The sequence below is a fragment of the Leptidea sinapis genome, chromosome 5 (genome assembly GCF_905404315.1).
Source record: "Leptidea sinapis chromosome 5, ilLepSina1.1, whole genome shotgun sequence".
In the NCBI taxonomy this organism is placed as follows: domain Eukaryota; kingdom Metazoa; phylum Arthropoda; class Insecta; order Lepidoptera; family Pieridae; genus Leptidea; species Leptidea sinapis.
Genome location: NC_066269.1, coordinates 4,219,266 through 4,236,302, shown reverse-complemented (window position 1 = coordinate 4,236,302; position 17,037 = coordinate 4,219,266). Strand labels below are relative to the sequence as shown.

Genomic DNA, 17,037 nt, shown 5'->3' with positions numbered 1-17,037 from the left:
AAACACACGCCAAATTACAATACATTAAACAACCGATAATTTTTCTACGTTCGATGTGAATAAATTTTGTCCACTTCTCTCAAATGAAAATTTACAACCATAGTCTGCGTCATGTCCTAATGATTAGCTATGAAAAGATTTCGGCAATAAAACATGAAAAAGAACGTTTCAGTGGTAAATTTACCCGTCGACGTTATTGGCTTTGTGTTATTAGGTTATGTATCTTTACAGGAAGCTTGTTGATTTTAGTGACACATTCATCCGCTTATTAATTTTTATTCGAACATAAAAACTTTTTCGAGTCTCCATAAAACCTCATTGGATATCTAGCCTCGACATAATGCTCTCATTTCCCTGTTTTTGAACGTTACTTTTCGACGAAATGGCCGCTTATCGTTGGTCCTTTCTGTTTTCGCGCGCTTTTTCCTGTCAGATGGAACGGCGTGACCGATTGATGGTGCCTCACGCCGTTGATTGATATAGAATGACCATAGTTACGACCGTCTAACAGCGAAAATGAAGAGCGTCGTAAAATCCTATCGGCGAGATAATAAACATTAATATTGTGGTGGCTAGAAGCTTAAATATCATTCGCACCATGCGCCCGCCTGATTTATGTTAGATTTCTTTGAAAATTTCTTTCACGAATCATTTAACTTGAGCGTTCTGCTAATAATTAGTTCTCTGCTTTTTCGTCTATGGCCTCACATATTTAAATTGAATACAAAAGTTCATTAAAGTTGTCAGGTTATTTTATTTACATTATTTTTATTGAATGTGGTGATTCATCACTTATAAATGTCGCCGAAAATACCCCAAATTCAAAACCGGTTACCGACAGGGAGCGTCTTTGAACATTGACAAAGGTTTTTATTATTACATTACATATTTACTATATTAATAAGTAAAACATCTAAATTATCTCAGAGTTTCCCTGCGAGATCGAATCAGAAATGAGGAGATCCGTAGGAGAACCAAAGTTACTGACATAGCCCAAATGGTTCCGAAACTGGCAGTGGGGATGGCAGATAGCTCGTCGGACAAATAGCCGTTGGGGCAGTGAAGTCCGCAAATGGCAACCACGTTCACGAAGACGTAAGGAAGACCCCCCACAAGATGGACCGACGATCTGGCCAAGATCGCCGGAGGACAGTGCAGAACCGATCGTCATGGCGATCTTTGGGGGAGGCCTTTGTCAAGAAGTGGACATCTTCCACATGAAATGATGATGACAATGGAATACACCTAAATAATATTTTTTTTTGTTTTCTATTATTATGGTCATATTAACACGTTATTTTGTGAAAAAAGTTTCAATTGCATCGTGTTATGTGTATGGACTCTTAAATTCAAAATATTTCATTCAAATAGCACTTTAAATCACTTATATACCAGTTGGAGGCTCGTTTGTACAGGATGCCGGCTAGATTATGGGTACCACAACGGCGCCTATTTCAGCCGTGAAGCAGTAATGATCTGTGTTTCGGTTTGAAGGGTGCTAGCTAGTTAAAATTACTGGGATTAAATGAGACTTAACATCTTTTGTCTCAAGGTGTCGAGCGCAACTGTGGTGCCGCTCAGAATTTATGGTTTTTTCAAGAATCCTGAGCGACACTGCATTGTAATGGGCAGGGCGTATCAGTTACCATCAGCTGAACGTCCTGCTCGTCTCGTTCCTTATTTTCATAAAAAAAACTTATTAAAACTGAAAACAAAATCTTATGAATGATGCAGGAATCGAACCCGCGACCTCTCAACCGCTCAACCTCAACCCCAGTATTTGCATATTAGGAAATTCACTTGAGATGTCGCTGATGCAAATCTAAACAATTTGTTATATTTTTTTAAAGTGATCACACCCCAGTAACGGGAAATAAATGGTGTGGCAGAGTATTAAATATAGCCTGTAATAAACTCTTTTCACTTAGAAAATATAAAATTATCTATATATTATTATAAACCTATACACCTAACGTTCGTTTGTTTTGGGCAAATTTTCTTGTTGAAGACCAATCGTTTTTACATTAATATTGCATTTATAAAGGAGCATGCTTTTATTCATCTTAAATAGACAAGCGACAGCAAAGCAACTTGATTATTTTTCAAATTCGTTTATTCGTCTCTGATATTTTCTACTAAGAGTAGGGTTAGGACCGTTAAAATCGAAAATTTTTTCGTTCGTTCAATCATCGTTTCGACATTGAATACGATGTAACTAAGAGTAGGATTCGACACGACTAATGCGACGATATATCGAATATCGATTTTAGGAGTAGGCCCCCTCGAAGCGGACCATATTCGATGATATGTCGCATTGGCCATCGCACAAAATTATTTAATTACCGTTCGAACCGTACCGAGTACGACGCCGGACCATCAGACCGTCCGATGAACCGGCCGTACCAAATCCGACCATGTGCTTAGGTTATAAGCGGAGGCCGAGTTTAATTCAAATTCAAATATTTTTATTCAAAATAGAATTAATGATGACTTATTAACCAACAAACCTACTACACATTCGAAAATGTATGCCTCAGATCTGAGAAGAACGGGTGCAAGAAAAAAATTCTTCATAGTAAAATTCATTATTAAATAGCAAGCATGAGGTCGTTCCATTCCCGATCTGTGTTTTCATTAAGAAAAACTTTTTTTTTATGTTAGTTAGGGGTGAGATGAGCAGGACATTCAGCTGATGGTAATTGATATACCCTGCCCATTTACAATGTAGTGCCACTCAGGATTCTTGAAAAACTCAAAAATTCTGAGCGAAACTGCAACTGCACTCGTGACCTTGAGACATAAGATGTTAAGTCTCATTTGCCTAGTAATTTCACTAGCTACGGCGCCCTTCAGACCGAAACACAATAATGCTTATAAATAACTGCTTCACGGCAGAAATAAGCGCCGTTGTGGTACCCAAAATCTAGCCGGCATCCTGTGCAAAAGAGCCTCCCACTGGTGAGGTTGTTATTTTCTTAATTCTTTTGAATTAATTACCTACTACATTTTTTTTACATTTTCTAGGATCATGTCTTAAAAGCATATAAGTACATTGCCCAACAAAACACTACATCGACTATAAGACTTAAACGAGTATAAGGCTAAACATGTTTATATTTGTTCCTGATGTTAAAATTTATAGTTTTTTATATAAAAAAAATGGCAGTTGTAGAGACTGTTCATAGAAAAAAACTTAGAAATTTTAGTACTGAAATTTGAACTTGAATATGTTTGAGAACAATTTAATTATTAAAACTTATTTTCATTAATATATTAATGAAACAAATACACTATTTCAACAATGCACAGTATATACACACTGAATTTTAAATTAAATCCATTCAATTTCACTTAATATATAGATTACATAGACACAGCACTAATATCGCACAATACGTCAGCTGTATAGCTACAGGTATACTGCTATAAGCATTTCGGTGACGCGAACTCACGAGATTTCACCCATCCAAAAAGTGTCGAACTAAATATTATATTTATGTTTTAATCCTTTATTAATCTCGTCCGCCAGTCATGAGCATGTCAGTGACGCAAACCCATAAGATGTTCCGCTACCAAAAAGTACCCAACACTGCTAAAGAAATTTTCACTTCAAAAATAATATCAAATATAATATTACGTTACGTTTTGTCACGGACTAGTAAAAAAATAAGGACTCCGTGTCACCTTACATAACAGTGCAGCACCAAAACAAGCTGATTAACGTGTAAATACATAGCCCCACGCACACACTTACACTACTACAGGCCGATAGGCGGCCATTATGAGAATTGTCATCGTCTGTGAGAGATCAGTTTGCGTCTCAATAAAATATTTTATAAATGCCGTCGTGCGTTGTGAAAAAGTGTAAAAACGATACTATATAAGTATTTGTGGCCATATATGATTATTCAAGGGAGAAAAAATTGTGTAACTAGTATCCCCCGTAACCGCACACACAATAGAATAACGGTGCGGAGTCCTTCTTGTTTTACTCGTCCGTGTGTTTTGTTAAATAAATATCACTAATCTCATTTTCGGTTCTAATAAAATAATTATCAAGTCATTTGTGCGTATTTTGTCTTTCGCCAGTATTTCTTATACTCTAGTCAGCGATTTATTCTCTCGAACTCTATTGATGGCATTTAAGAGCTTGTGGGACAGATTACTAGAGAGTTAGAGCCTTTGCGGTGTTGTAAAACAACGTGATATATATCTGTGGACACTGTATAGAACAATCTGGTAAAAATATTCTTACTGTTGTCTAATGAAGATATTTAGATTATCATACTTAGTAAAAAGGCATAAAATGCATTTATTTTCTGAATAATAAAGCCTTTAGAATTATTTTTGATGTCACTACAAACATTACCACCGCTTCGGAAACAAACGGCGGTAGGAGAGAGTAGAAACGGCGCAGAAACTCTCTCAGCATTCTCTTCTTGCGCTCTTTTTTATAAGATATATAATATTGTACTGTCATTGTTATTGCTATTAAATAATCTAGTCCCAAGCAGTCCGATCACTTAGTCAACTGTGGAGTAGTAGGATTTACGACAGTGCCATTTTTTAATAAAACATTTAAATTTATTTATGGATAATGCCTGAACAGTGGCTGGAACTTATGTTATAAAAGTCTATTACATTTACCCTTAAAACTATCTAAGTTTTCGTTTGGCTAGGTATGTGCTTCGAAACTCTTCTAGCTAAATAGGGTTACAAGAATGTACGAGAGGATGTAAAAATATTAGAATTAGCTGTAATTCTGCGGAACTCCAACGTTTATATGATAATGTAGTGTTAATTTACTGAGTTTCACACGTTAGACACGTGGGAAAATCGCCTGCACTTCTTCTTCTGGAGCTGTTGGCTCGCCAAACAATCCAACTAGTTTTGTTGTAATACATTTTTTTAATGTTATTTAATAAAACGTAAATTTTAATTAACATAAAACATGTGTTTTTGAAGGGTTATTTGTAGTAAAATTCAAAAGAATTGTTTTAAGGTGTTTGTGTGGTAAAGCTTATTTTAACATAATTAATACTTTTTATACTTTGGGGATTTCGTGAAGTCTTATTCATTCTACGATTTCAATATTTAAAAAAGAAAAAAATACCGCAAGCCAGCTCATTGTTAGAATTGTCATATGCACTGAAATTTCGCTGATAGAATTTTTTGTATTACCAATATATGTATTTCTAAGTCAAAAATATAGGTTACGGACAACTAATCACCAACATATTATATATTAAATCCTTCTCCGAAACACGCTGCATCTTATGGTATAAGTATTATTCTGATCGGTTTAGCAGTTTTTGCAGTGTAACCGAAGAAATCATCGGCTCTCCATTTATTAATATAGATTAATGGACTTCCGTAAAACTACGCCTAAAACATTCATATTGAAGGTGGAGTAGGTGGAGCGATAAAATAATAGTCAGTCGTAGAGACTGCCAATATAATGAAAACTTACAACTTTAAGTATTAAAATTTGTAATTTAATAATGTTTTGACCAACTTATTTTGAGAACTTATTTTCAGTAATATATTAATCAAACAAAAGCACTATTTCAACAACGCACATAAATACACACTGTACAATTCAATATTACTAATAAGTTATACACAGCACTAATATCGCACAATACGTCAGCTGTATAGCTACAGGTATACTGCTATAAGCATATCGGTGACGCGAACTTACGAGATTTCACCCATCCACAAATTGTCTAATTATATACATTTTTTTAATTATGTATTTATCGCGTACGCCAGTCATGAGCATGTGGGTGACAAGGTTTCCCCCTACCAAGAAGTTTTCACTTCAAAAAAGAATTTTAAACAAAGAGTGCGAACAGAACTAGTCTTTTTATCATACGATTGAAAACGTATAAATCAGTAACACGAGTCGACGACGTAAAAGTAAAACTCGAGTCCGTTTTAATGTCTGCAGATGTGTCGAGCTTTGTTACCGTTTTTTTATTCGTTGCTACAGTTTCGGCAAAGGTAAATGAATTTAAATCTCAATTGTTTGAAGCGGGCCTCGATTTTCAACAATCGATTGCTCTAGGACTTAGCTCAACTGCAAAAAAATTAAATTGATAGGTTTTTTTAATAAAATCGTTTCAGTTGACCAGACGACCTTTTACTGTTTTATGAGATAGTTTTCGAACAAAATGCATTTCTTGTACCCACCATTCCTGTATACCGACAGTATTTACTTGAACATTTACAGAGCCAACCAGGCACCAGAAGCAACGTGGTTCACGAATTTTAAACAGTTATTATCGTCAGTTCACTCGCGAGAGTCACACTGATTAAAGTCACACTGATGAAAGTCATCCTGATTAAAGTGGCAGTGATTAAAGAAATACTGGTGAAAGTCACACTGATTAAAGTCACACCGGTTAAAGTCATACTGATTAAAGTTACATTGATTAGTCACACTGTTTGAAGACACACTGATTAAAGTCATACTGATTAAAGTCACACTGACTAAAGTCGCACTGACTAAAGTCACACTGACTAAAGTCACACTGACTAAAGTCATACTGACTAAAGTCACACTGACTAAAGTCACACTGACTAAAGACATACTGATTAATGTCATACTGATTAAAGTCATACTGATTAAAGTCATACTAATTTAAGTCATGCTAATTAAAGTCGTAGTGATTAAAGTCATTCGAGTCGAGCAAGCGTTCTCCTGATGATTAGTGATCTGTGATATGCCATGCTCGTTATAATGCAGTGCCGCTGGATTATTAATTGAACCCAAAATTCGTCAGTTTGAGACATAAGATGAATATATCCCATCCGCTGTTGTATCCATCTGACCAGGATCTGTAAACAAGACAATATGAACGTGTCAATAAATTCTTAGACAAGCATTAGACTGAATTGTATTAATCAATGACAGAATTTTACATGATTTATAAGTGGGACCTTGTAATGGCTCAGATTCAATTTATATAAAAGTTAAAACAGGCTTTGTGCGCCGCATTGTAGGTTGGCGATATCCGCAGTGCTTACATATTATAATAGAACCGAGGTCTAAAAGTCGGGGAATCATTCATTTTAAAATGAGACGTATTCAAGAACCGCTGAGAAGTGGCATGATAAATCTGTTTCACTGGCTCAAATGTCTTATATTCTTTGTAGTTCCGTTGAAATAGAGCAGTAACATTTGTGCTTTATAGTTGAATATTTATTTTAGTATTAGGCTAAGTCGTAACGGTATTTTTTTTTTCCTCCTCATAAAGGTACAGATGTACAGATTAGTATAAGAATATTGTCTCGTTATTTGGTTTAGTTCTCGTGGCAGGCTACGTCATGCTCGCTTAAGGCGAAGGGTTAGCAGAAAACGCGCAAACATGGTGTTTTTAGACAAGTTTTGTTGTGAAAAAGTAGCATTTGGAGCTATGAACACTACTTAATCCTGTTACACATATCCTTAAGTCTTATTTGTAGGTTGCTAATGCTTTCTGTTGGTTATAGTTAACACTCCACAGCCTTTTTGAACTACCACTTTTCTTTGCAGTTAAATTAGTTTTTTAGCATGGCATGACGCATTTTTTTAGTACTACTCTCAGAAAAGTTATTCTAATAGCTTGTATTTTTTTGTATAGGTGCATTTATTCAAATTAGTAATTAAACGAGGATTTTAAGCATAAAAACTGTTAGAACCTGTTAAAATGTTACGTTTTCAAAAATTTTGAAAATATTGGCTTTGTTACATAGATGGCGGGCCGGCAGCCGTGAGCTCATATCGCTCAAGGTCACTGGTTAGTATCGCCTTAAACGTCTGTGTTGTTGCGGAGTCGAGGGACGGGTCGTTCCTGTCCTAGAATATGGTTGGACAAAGCAATGGCTGGTCGATACGTCATGCTCGTGGACGGGCGCTACTTTTGCGACTAAATGATCCTGTCATACAGAATCCAGATTTGTATTTAAAGCTATGTTTTTTATGTTATTTGTTCGCATAATATCTTTATTTATTTACAGTCTGTGTGAATTTTATTTATATTTTATTGACTTATTTTTTTATTTTGCACTAATTTAAGCAATGTGAAACATTTGAGTATTGACTTCACCGTTTTGAACTTGTGTTTAAAAACTTGTGAAATGAAGAACTTGGACAGTTTGAGTTCAAACATTGGCAATCAGTTTCTTGCCACTTCTTCATTTGTTATTGTATAACTTAATATGCTTATTAGCTGATTTGATTTGATCCCTACATTAGAAATTACAAATACGGTTTTTCCTTACGGCCCTTATGGTTCCCACTCATAATTCGGATACAAGTATCGTATTTCTTTAGGCTGAAGAATCGACATGTAAGTCGTAGCCTTCGGTTCTTACGATTGTCTTTACCTATAAAGGTTTGTCTTTTTTTAATGACAATAAGGGACGAGACGAGCAGGACGTTTAGCTGATGGTAATTGATACGCCCTGCCTATTCTTGATAAACGCAAAAATTCTGAGCGGTACTATAATTGCGCTCGTCACCTTGGGGCATAAGATGTTTAGTCTCATTTACCCAGTAATTTCACTAGCTACGGCGCCCTTCAGAATGAAACACAATAATGTTTACACATTACTGCTTCACCGCAGAAATAGGCGCCGTTGTGTTACCCATAATCTAGCCGGCATCCTGTGCAAAGGAGCCTCCCACTGGTATCTATTGGCCATTGTGTGACTGAACAGAAGTCAGTCACTTGTGTCATCTTGTCCCTTCTTGTCAGATCATCCGTTGCATCATTTTCTAATAATGCCCTTAATCCATTGTAGAGTTACATCGTTATCAGAGGCGTCCAGTTCGAAGGATTAGTGACACTCTTGGATTAGCGCTGAGGTAAAGGTGCGTAATTTAGCCCGTTGAGCAGCGCCATACTGTCGGAGAGAATCTTAACATTGTAACCATTTGCTTTGCTTCTTAGTATACCAGTGTCGGCTCCCTAATGGATAACACACTCACACCACACGACCCGTCCGACGTCACCTCCACAAGCAGTGATATTGAAGCGCGCGTGGAGACGCCTGGAGCCCTATTACCAAAATCTAAATACGAAGTTTCGGTTGACGGATCGTACATTTCTTATTACGAAAGTGTTTCGAATCCGAAGATCGCGATTCGCTATTAGACATTTTGTCTTTCGTTTACCTTATTCCCAAATTCACTTGACATTTACTTTTTCGTTGTTTGAGATTAGTAAGGTCGTAGCTACAACTTCATATTTTATAGTTATGTCTATGGTTCCGAAACGAAATCCGTCCGCACTATTCGATCCAAAGTACTTTGGTAATAGGATTGATTTGTTGTTGTTGAAAGTTGGTTGTTCTTTCGTTTCGGACGAAACTTCGGCTTTCGATTTCGGTACTAGACCCCCTGTCACGAGAACTCTACTAAAGAACACAAAAGAATGATCATCTACATATTATGCAATATTCACTGAATACCTCTAGTTAGTGATTTAAAATCCTATTTTGAATTTAAAATATTTGAATTTATCTGATATTCAATCAAAGGAATTACAGAAACTATAGAATTAAAGCTATAAATGAATGCCTAAGTTGTCTTGTTTATGATGAAGTAGAAAAATTTTCAGATCAAACCAACATGACAAGCACACGTAGTCTAAAGATGGAACCCAAATATAGGTCTAAAATCAAACTCACATGCACACACTCACTCACACACAGTTTCGAGACTTGTTTTAATTGTGCGATAATTGTAAAATTTGGTTTTTAATAATTTTTTGTCTATTTCTTTATTGCTTATCAAATATTATATATTTCAGCTACTTTCATAGTATCATGTCCTACGGAATTATATTGTGGGGTAGGGCCACAGATATTGACAACTTATTGGTGCTGCAGAAAAGGGCAATTCGAGCAGTCTATAAAAAATGCGTTCAAGGGATTCATTGAGAGAAAAGTTAAGTGGAATTAATATTATGACAGTACATATAAGAGAGCCTCCTGTACGCTCATAAACACATTAGCCAATTTCAAAAGACTAGTGATGTACATAATGTCAATACTCGAAACTAACATAAACCCGCAAGTCCATCTACTAGGCTCCATAAAGTTGCTTAATCTCTTAAAGTGGACTGTGTTATACTTTATAATAAATTGCCAAAAAATATTAAAAAATTACCAATAAAAAAAAATGTATCGTAAAAAATAAATTAATATTAATATATAATTATTTGAATGATAATGATAGTTGGTATAAAAGTTTCTAAATTTATTGTTAATGAATATTGTTATACTCATTTGAATGCTATTGTAACTTTTTTACTTCATTCAGACTTACACTAAATAACTTAAAAAAGTTTTACAGTGAATATAGTTTTTTTTAAATTGGATTTGAATATGTATCCGCTAAGTTGCGAGATATTTCCAATACAAGTGTCCTAAGACAACTTACTGGAAAGTCTCAACCACTAAAATGTTTTTTTTTATGATAATTAGGGACGCGGCGAGCAGGACGTCCAGCTGATGGTAACTGATACGCCCTACCCATTACAATGCAGTGCCACTTAGGATTCTTGAAAAACCCAAAAATTCTGAGCGGCACTAGAATTGCGCTCATCACCTTGAGACATAAGATGTAAAGTCTTATTTGCCCAGTAATTTCACTAGCTACGCCGCTCTTCTTCTTCTCAGAAATAGGCGCCGTTGTGGTACCCGTTATCTAGCAGGCTTCCTGTGCAAAGGAGCCTCCCACTGGTAAATGAATATGCATCTTTGTATCTTTGAAATAAACGAAATTTATTGATATATTTAATTAAACATTCAGAAGTAATATAACGATTTATAAGCCCCGTACATAATAAACAATGCGACAGATTCTCGACAAGAGTTCCATGAATATTCAACGATAGTTATAAAAAATGATTTTGTTTCCGATCGTAACGACCGCTCCCCATCTCCATAGCATCGACGAGGCAGGAATTGTGTCTGATAAGCAGTGTTAAGAGTTTCTTTCATCATTCCCTTTATTAACGTCCACGAGACATCTTGACGGAATTTTTTACTTTTAAATTTTAATCCGTGTAGTCTTAGTTTTTATATAATAATATGTATAGGGAAATTGTATGGTTTATGTTTTACTCGTTTCACATAATGTTATTTTTATATTTAGACTAATCTATATATTAACATTTTACATATTATATTGTAATTGAAATGATTTGTTAATCGATGTAAATGTAAATCTTGAAATAAAAGAGTGGCAATGAGTTTCTTGCTACTTCTTCTCATTAGCTCACCCTTTACGAAGTAGCGGTAGATTCAATCAGAATTTGTCATTTCCGTGACCTACGTGAATAAACTGATTTTGATTTGATTTGATTTATATGGTTGGTACTTATATCGTTTTATATAAATTTTGTTGATCATCTGACAGTTCGTTTATTATGTATATACATATTAAGATAAAATATTTATATATCTCGGTAAATCAGGTCAAAATTAAAATACAGAAATAATTTCACACAGTCACTTAGGTAGACATGAAAGCTATTCTTAAAGTGATAGATTAGCGTTCATATAATGTTAATACTTTGGAATTTGATTAATCAGACACTCTCACTCACATATACACAAACACACAGAAACACACACTTAATGCATTTTTTGACCTTTAGGTTCATATTGGTAACCATAGAATGTAAATTGGTTGCCTACAGGACAGGCTATGCCTAGCATAGGGACCAAATACTATGTAATATTATGGTATAAAGTGTCTGTATATAAACTATACTAATAATATTATAAAGCTGCAGTGTTTGTTTGTTTGTTTGAACGCGCTAATCTCTGGTACTACTGGTCCGATTTGAATGATTCTTTCAGTGTTGGGTAGTCCATTTATCGAGGAAGGCTATAGGCTATGTTTTTTTTTTTCAAAATTAGGGATCCGTAATAAAATTGCTATTTTGTAACACAAGGTGTAAAATCGAAAACCTATTTTTGCGTGCGCTGCAAAAACTATTGACAATAGAACAAAATGATGTACAGGCTATAATATAGGCAATATTTTATTACTTATAAAACTATCGCGTGAATTATACTTCATATGGCAAAACAACGTTTGCCGGGTCAGCTAGTAATAAATAAATATAAATCCAGTTCCTTCCATGGAGATAACTTCATGTAGTGTAGCTAAGTCAAACTTAGATAGTCAATGGGATAGTTTTTATTTCGATTTGAGACCCATAATTATTTTTCTATCCAATATTTGTTTTCTATGGACATATTTTCTGACGATGAGAATTTATTGATGGACGGTTTGACAGTTCTGTTATGAAACAATTTCATTATAACAACAGGGAGCATATTATACGAAATAATTCTTGATGTTATAAAATATTATTGACAAAATCATAAAAAACAGTATTTTATTTATTTTGTGCAGAACAACGTCTGTCGGTTCAGCTAGTAATAATTATAAAGTTACTTAGTATCATCACAGAGTATGATAGATATTTACGTATTAAGTATTATACCATATATTATACCATAGATATTTTTGGTGCTTGGAATGCAAAATCTCTGAGGTTTATTCACAATCAAATTAAATCAAATCACTTTATTCACTTAGGTCATATAAATGACACATATGAATGTCAAAATTTTTTTTTACACTTACCACGATTTCGGAAAAAGTTGAGTGATAAATTGAAGTAATAACAAGAAACTCATTGCACCTCTCTTAAAAAAAATTTATTGAAGTAGGCGTTACTTTGCGGAAATCCATAATTATACAAATGATTTGAGTTTTCTTTAGTGTTAATTCCGCCAATATTTTGTCTTTAAACAATTCGACAAATTTAAACGTTTCGCCTCTACACGAGGCATCCTCAGGACGTGTTGTCTCGCCAAAATCTGGCACGAGACCGAATCAAATTTTAAATTTTTTTTAATTTTAGAGTTTTTTTTTTTTTTGCGCCCAAGCAAGGGAATGCGCTACCCTCCGGGATAACGACGGGACGGAGGTGGTGAATGCTCATGCATACCAACGCAGCCTAAGTCTGCGTTGGTTATGTGGGACTCACGTGAAAACCTAGGTGCCTACCCACTAAACACCACCTGCTGTTGGCTTTGGGCAGGTGCCCTCTAAGCCTACATCGAAGGCAACCTTCTCATGGGGAGAGAGAGGCGCAAGCTTCTCATGGGGAGAGAGAGGCGCAAAGGAGAGAGAGGCGCAAACAGAATCAAGTGAGCCGGAAGCCGCTCTTTTATACCCACGTCCCATGAAATGACGCGCTATGATTGGTCGGCTGTTGTGACGTATTACCCCCGGAAGGGATACGTAACAAAGGTGATGGGACTAAATTTGAAAAATGAAACACGTGTCGAATTGTTTAAAGACAAATATTGGCGGAATCAACACTAAAGAAAACTCAAATCATTTGTATAACTCTCTTAAATTTAAATTTAATTTTTTTTTAATTACAATATATTATTATATAGAGGACCGATCGTCGTAGAAATCTTTGGGATTTTATAAATTATATTGTATGTTTTTAAAGTGATAACCCTCACTTCTAGGATAAATACACAAATAAAATTTGAAAAATAAAATTTTATGAACGATGCGGGACTCGAACCCACGACCAAACCGTTCACGTTATAAAATCTTGTTTGCTTTGTTCAACTCTCAGGTTGTGGCTTCATCTACAGAATCTACTTTACAGTTGATAACCTGCTCAACCCCAATATTTGCATATTAGGAAATTGACTTGAGATGTCGCTCTTGTAAATCTAAACAATATGTTATGTTTTTAAAGTGATAACCCTCACTTCTAGGATTAATACACAAATAAAATTTGGTCAGTTGGTTAGAGCACCGGCACGGAACGCTGCAGGTCGTGGGTTCGAGTCCCGCATCGTTCATAAAATTCTATTTTTCAAGTTTAATTTTATGAATGTCATAGCAGTGTCGTCCAGCAGTGGACATCTTCCGGCTGATGATGATGATGATGGTGATCATTATCATCATAGTGATGCATCATCATCACAAGTACTCAAACGTCAAATAGGTACTTAATGCCGTATATAAGTAAAAAGATTTAAATTTAAAAATAAAAACACAACAGTACATGTACAGCAGAGAACAATAAGATGCGTAAATAAATAAAGAAAGGTATTATCTGTCTATATATATAAAAAATAATTGCTGTTCGTTAGTCTCGCTAAAACTCGAGAACGGCTGGACCGATTCGGCTAATTTAGGACTTGAATTATTTGTGGAAGTCCAGAGAAGGTTTAAAAGGTGAATAAATAGGAAAATGCTGCTAAATTAAATAAAAACAACAAATTTGTTTTTCCTTTGATGTGTCCACATTCTATGACAGAATTTATTGACGCACGGTTTGACAGTTCTGCTGTGAAACAATTTCATTACAACAGCAGAGTGCATATTTTACGAAGTAATTTTTGATGTTATGATATATTATTGACAAATTCATATAAAAACATTATTTTATTTATTATATACAGAACAACGTCTGTCGGGTCAGCTAGTATATTATAAAACTATTAATATATTAAATAACTTTAATTTTAAGAACATGAAGCAAAGTCTCCGATGACAGAATCATTATAATACGTTTGTAGAAGAAATATTTTTGAAGTGAAGGATTCTTTAGGAGCACTGGACATTTTATTTGTAGGTATTAAATGAAGCTGTTCATTCGGGTGAAGGCAGCTCCAGACGACGAAAGGAGTCTCGAGAGATCACTCCAGTCCATAATTTCATATTATAATTTTACGGCGATCAACTGCGATTTGCCAAAACATATTTTTAAAGTAAAAACTTCTTTAGCTGCGTTGAACACTTTTTGGTAAGGGAATATCTTTGGGGTTTGCGTCACCGACATGACATGGGATAGTCCACTGACAAACAATCGGAGAGACAGCCTAATAAAATCACTTTATTCATGTAGGTCAAGGAAATGACACTTATGAACGTCAAAAGTTTTCTTTTCTTTTTATATTTTCCGCCACTTTGAATGGTTGAGCTTAAATGAGAAGAAGTAGCTAGAAACTCATTGCCACTATTTTAAATCAAAATTTACAGCTTCATCTTCTTACAAATCATTTCAGTTACAATATATGTAAAGTGACGCAACAAAAATACTCAAACGTCAGATACTCAATGTTTTACACGACTAAGTAAAAAAATGTAAATGTAAAACTATACACAGAAAAACAAGAGTTATTGAGTGACTGAAAATAAATAAAAGCATTTTATTAGCAATTATAAAAAAATATAATAATTTTAATTAAAACAAAAACATGAAGCAGACTTTCTGTTGATAGGATCATCCTGCCACCACAAATAGCGCCCGTTCATGAGCATAACGCATGGACCAGCCATCGCCTCCCTCGACCATAGCTTAGAGAAGGGAACGACCTGTCCCACGTCATCGCCCATTAATTATTATCCTTCGGGTGCAGAAGCCAAAAAAAAACAGTTTTAAAAGAATTTAATATTTTACTAAGAAAAATGCACTTCAAATAATATTGTTAGCTTCATTATGAAGAGATGTCTCATAATATTTAAGATGTTAAAAATATGCGTTCCTCGAGCAAAATTAAGTAACAAAATCTTGATCCAGCAACCAATTAAAAAGACACCAATTAGCATGAATGATCACTTAAGAAATAGGGTCTAATTAAGTTGGTTCCTCGCAGCACGTTTTTAGGGTTTCAAGAGCCCTACAGCGTCTAGAAGGTACCACTATCGGCAACTATCTGTGCCATTCATTTAAACCAAGCTGACATTTTTCTTCAGCGAATATTAATTATTTTGACGCTTGCAACACTTATCTTTCTCAACCAGCATTCGGATGACTTTTATTTAATAACTAGCTGACCCAGCAAACGTTGTATTGCCATTATAGTATCATCATCAACTATAGGAAGCTAAAATTAAGTTTGTTTTTTTAACTCCTGAGAAAGTTAGACAGATACAAAGTTTCTAATTAGTTATTCATTTTAAACTATTCTTTCAATTTGATTTCTGAACGACGGGGGACACATCAAAGGAAAAACAAAATTGTTGTTTTGTTTTAAATTCCGAACATTTTCATATTTATTCACCTTTGAAACCTTCTCTGGACTTCCACAAATAATTCAAGACCAAAATTAGCCAAATCGGTCCAGCCGTTCTCGAGTTTTAGCGAGACTAACGGACAGCAATTCATTTTTATATATATAGATAATATTGAAATGATAGAAGAAGCGCATACCTACACCTTCCTAATAGGCCGGCAACGCTCCTGTGAGCCATTTTCGTGTGTGTCTTTCTGCATGAATATCTCAAATTATTTCTACGAAAGCATATATATTTTAGTTTTGTTTTAGAAAGAACATATAGAGTTGATTTTAAAACCAGAAATACTAATAAGTAAAACCAATTATTTTCATTGATAATGCTCATTTTTTTTTAAATATAACTGTTTTCAACTTTTTGACGAATGAAAGGTCTGTGAAATAATTAAACTACAAATCAAATAATTGGCATTCATTATAATAAATTGTTTAAGTAGCTTTCAGATAAATTCACTGAAATATAAGAATTCTTTTGCTACACGTAAAATAATTCGCAAACAGGCGACATTCAATGTTTAGACAGCATGGAATTCAAAAGGTTAAAATATGATCAAAATAAAATTCGACCACTTTTTTTTTTTATATAGGTATCTTATCTAAAGTTTAGATATTTTATACGTTTAAATAGAGCCTCTTGCTGTTAGGCAACGCTTTATAACAGGCCAGTATTACTTTATTGTGCATGACAGCTACGTCTTATAGTCTAAACACATGGTCGGATTTGGTACAGCGAAATCAAAATACTGAAAAATCAAATCAAATCAAAATCACTATAATCATTTTGGTAAGATTGAGCTTCAGTGATAAAATGTGGCAAGAAACACCACAAGATGGGTCGATGATCTGCTAAAGCAGAACGCAAAAAAAGAATGCTGGGAGAGTTTCTTGAACAGCTTCTACGTTGAAGTTTCGTTA

At 34.7% G+C, this 17,037-nt stretch overlaps 1 protein-coding gene across 10 annotated transcripts in view; it reads left to right on the top strand.

The window, feature by feature from the left end:
• LOC126964529 (innexin shaking-B) overlaps positions 1–17,037 on the top strand; it is a 222,763-nt gene that overhangs the window by 113,524 nt on the left and 92,202 nt on the right. The window lies entirely within an intron of this gene.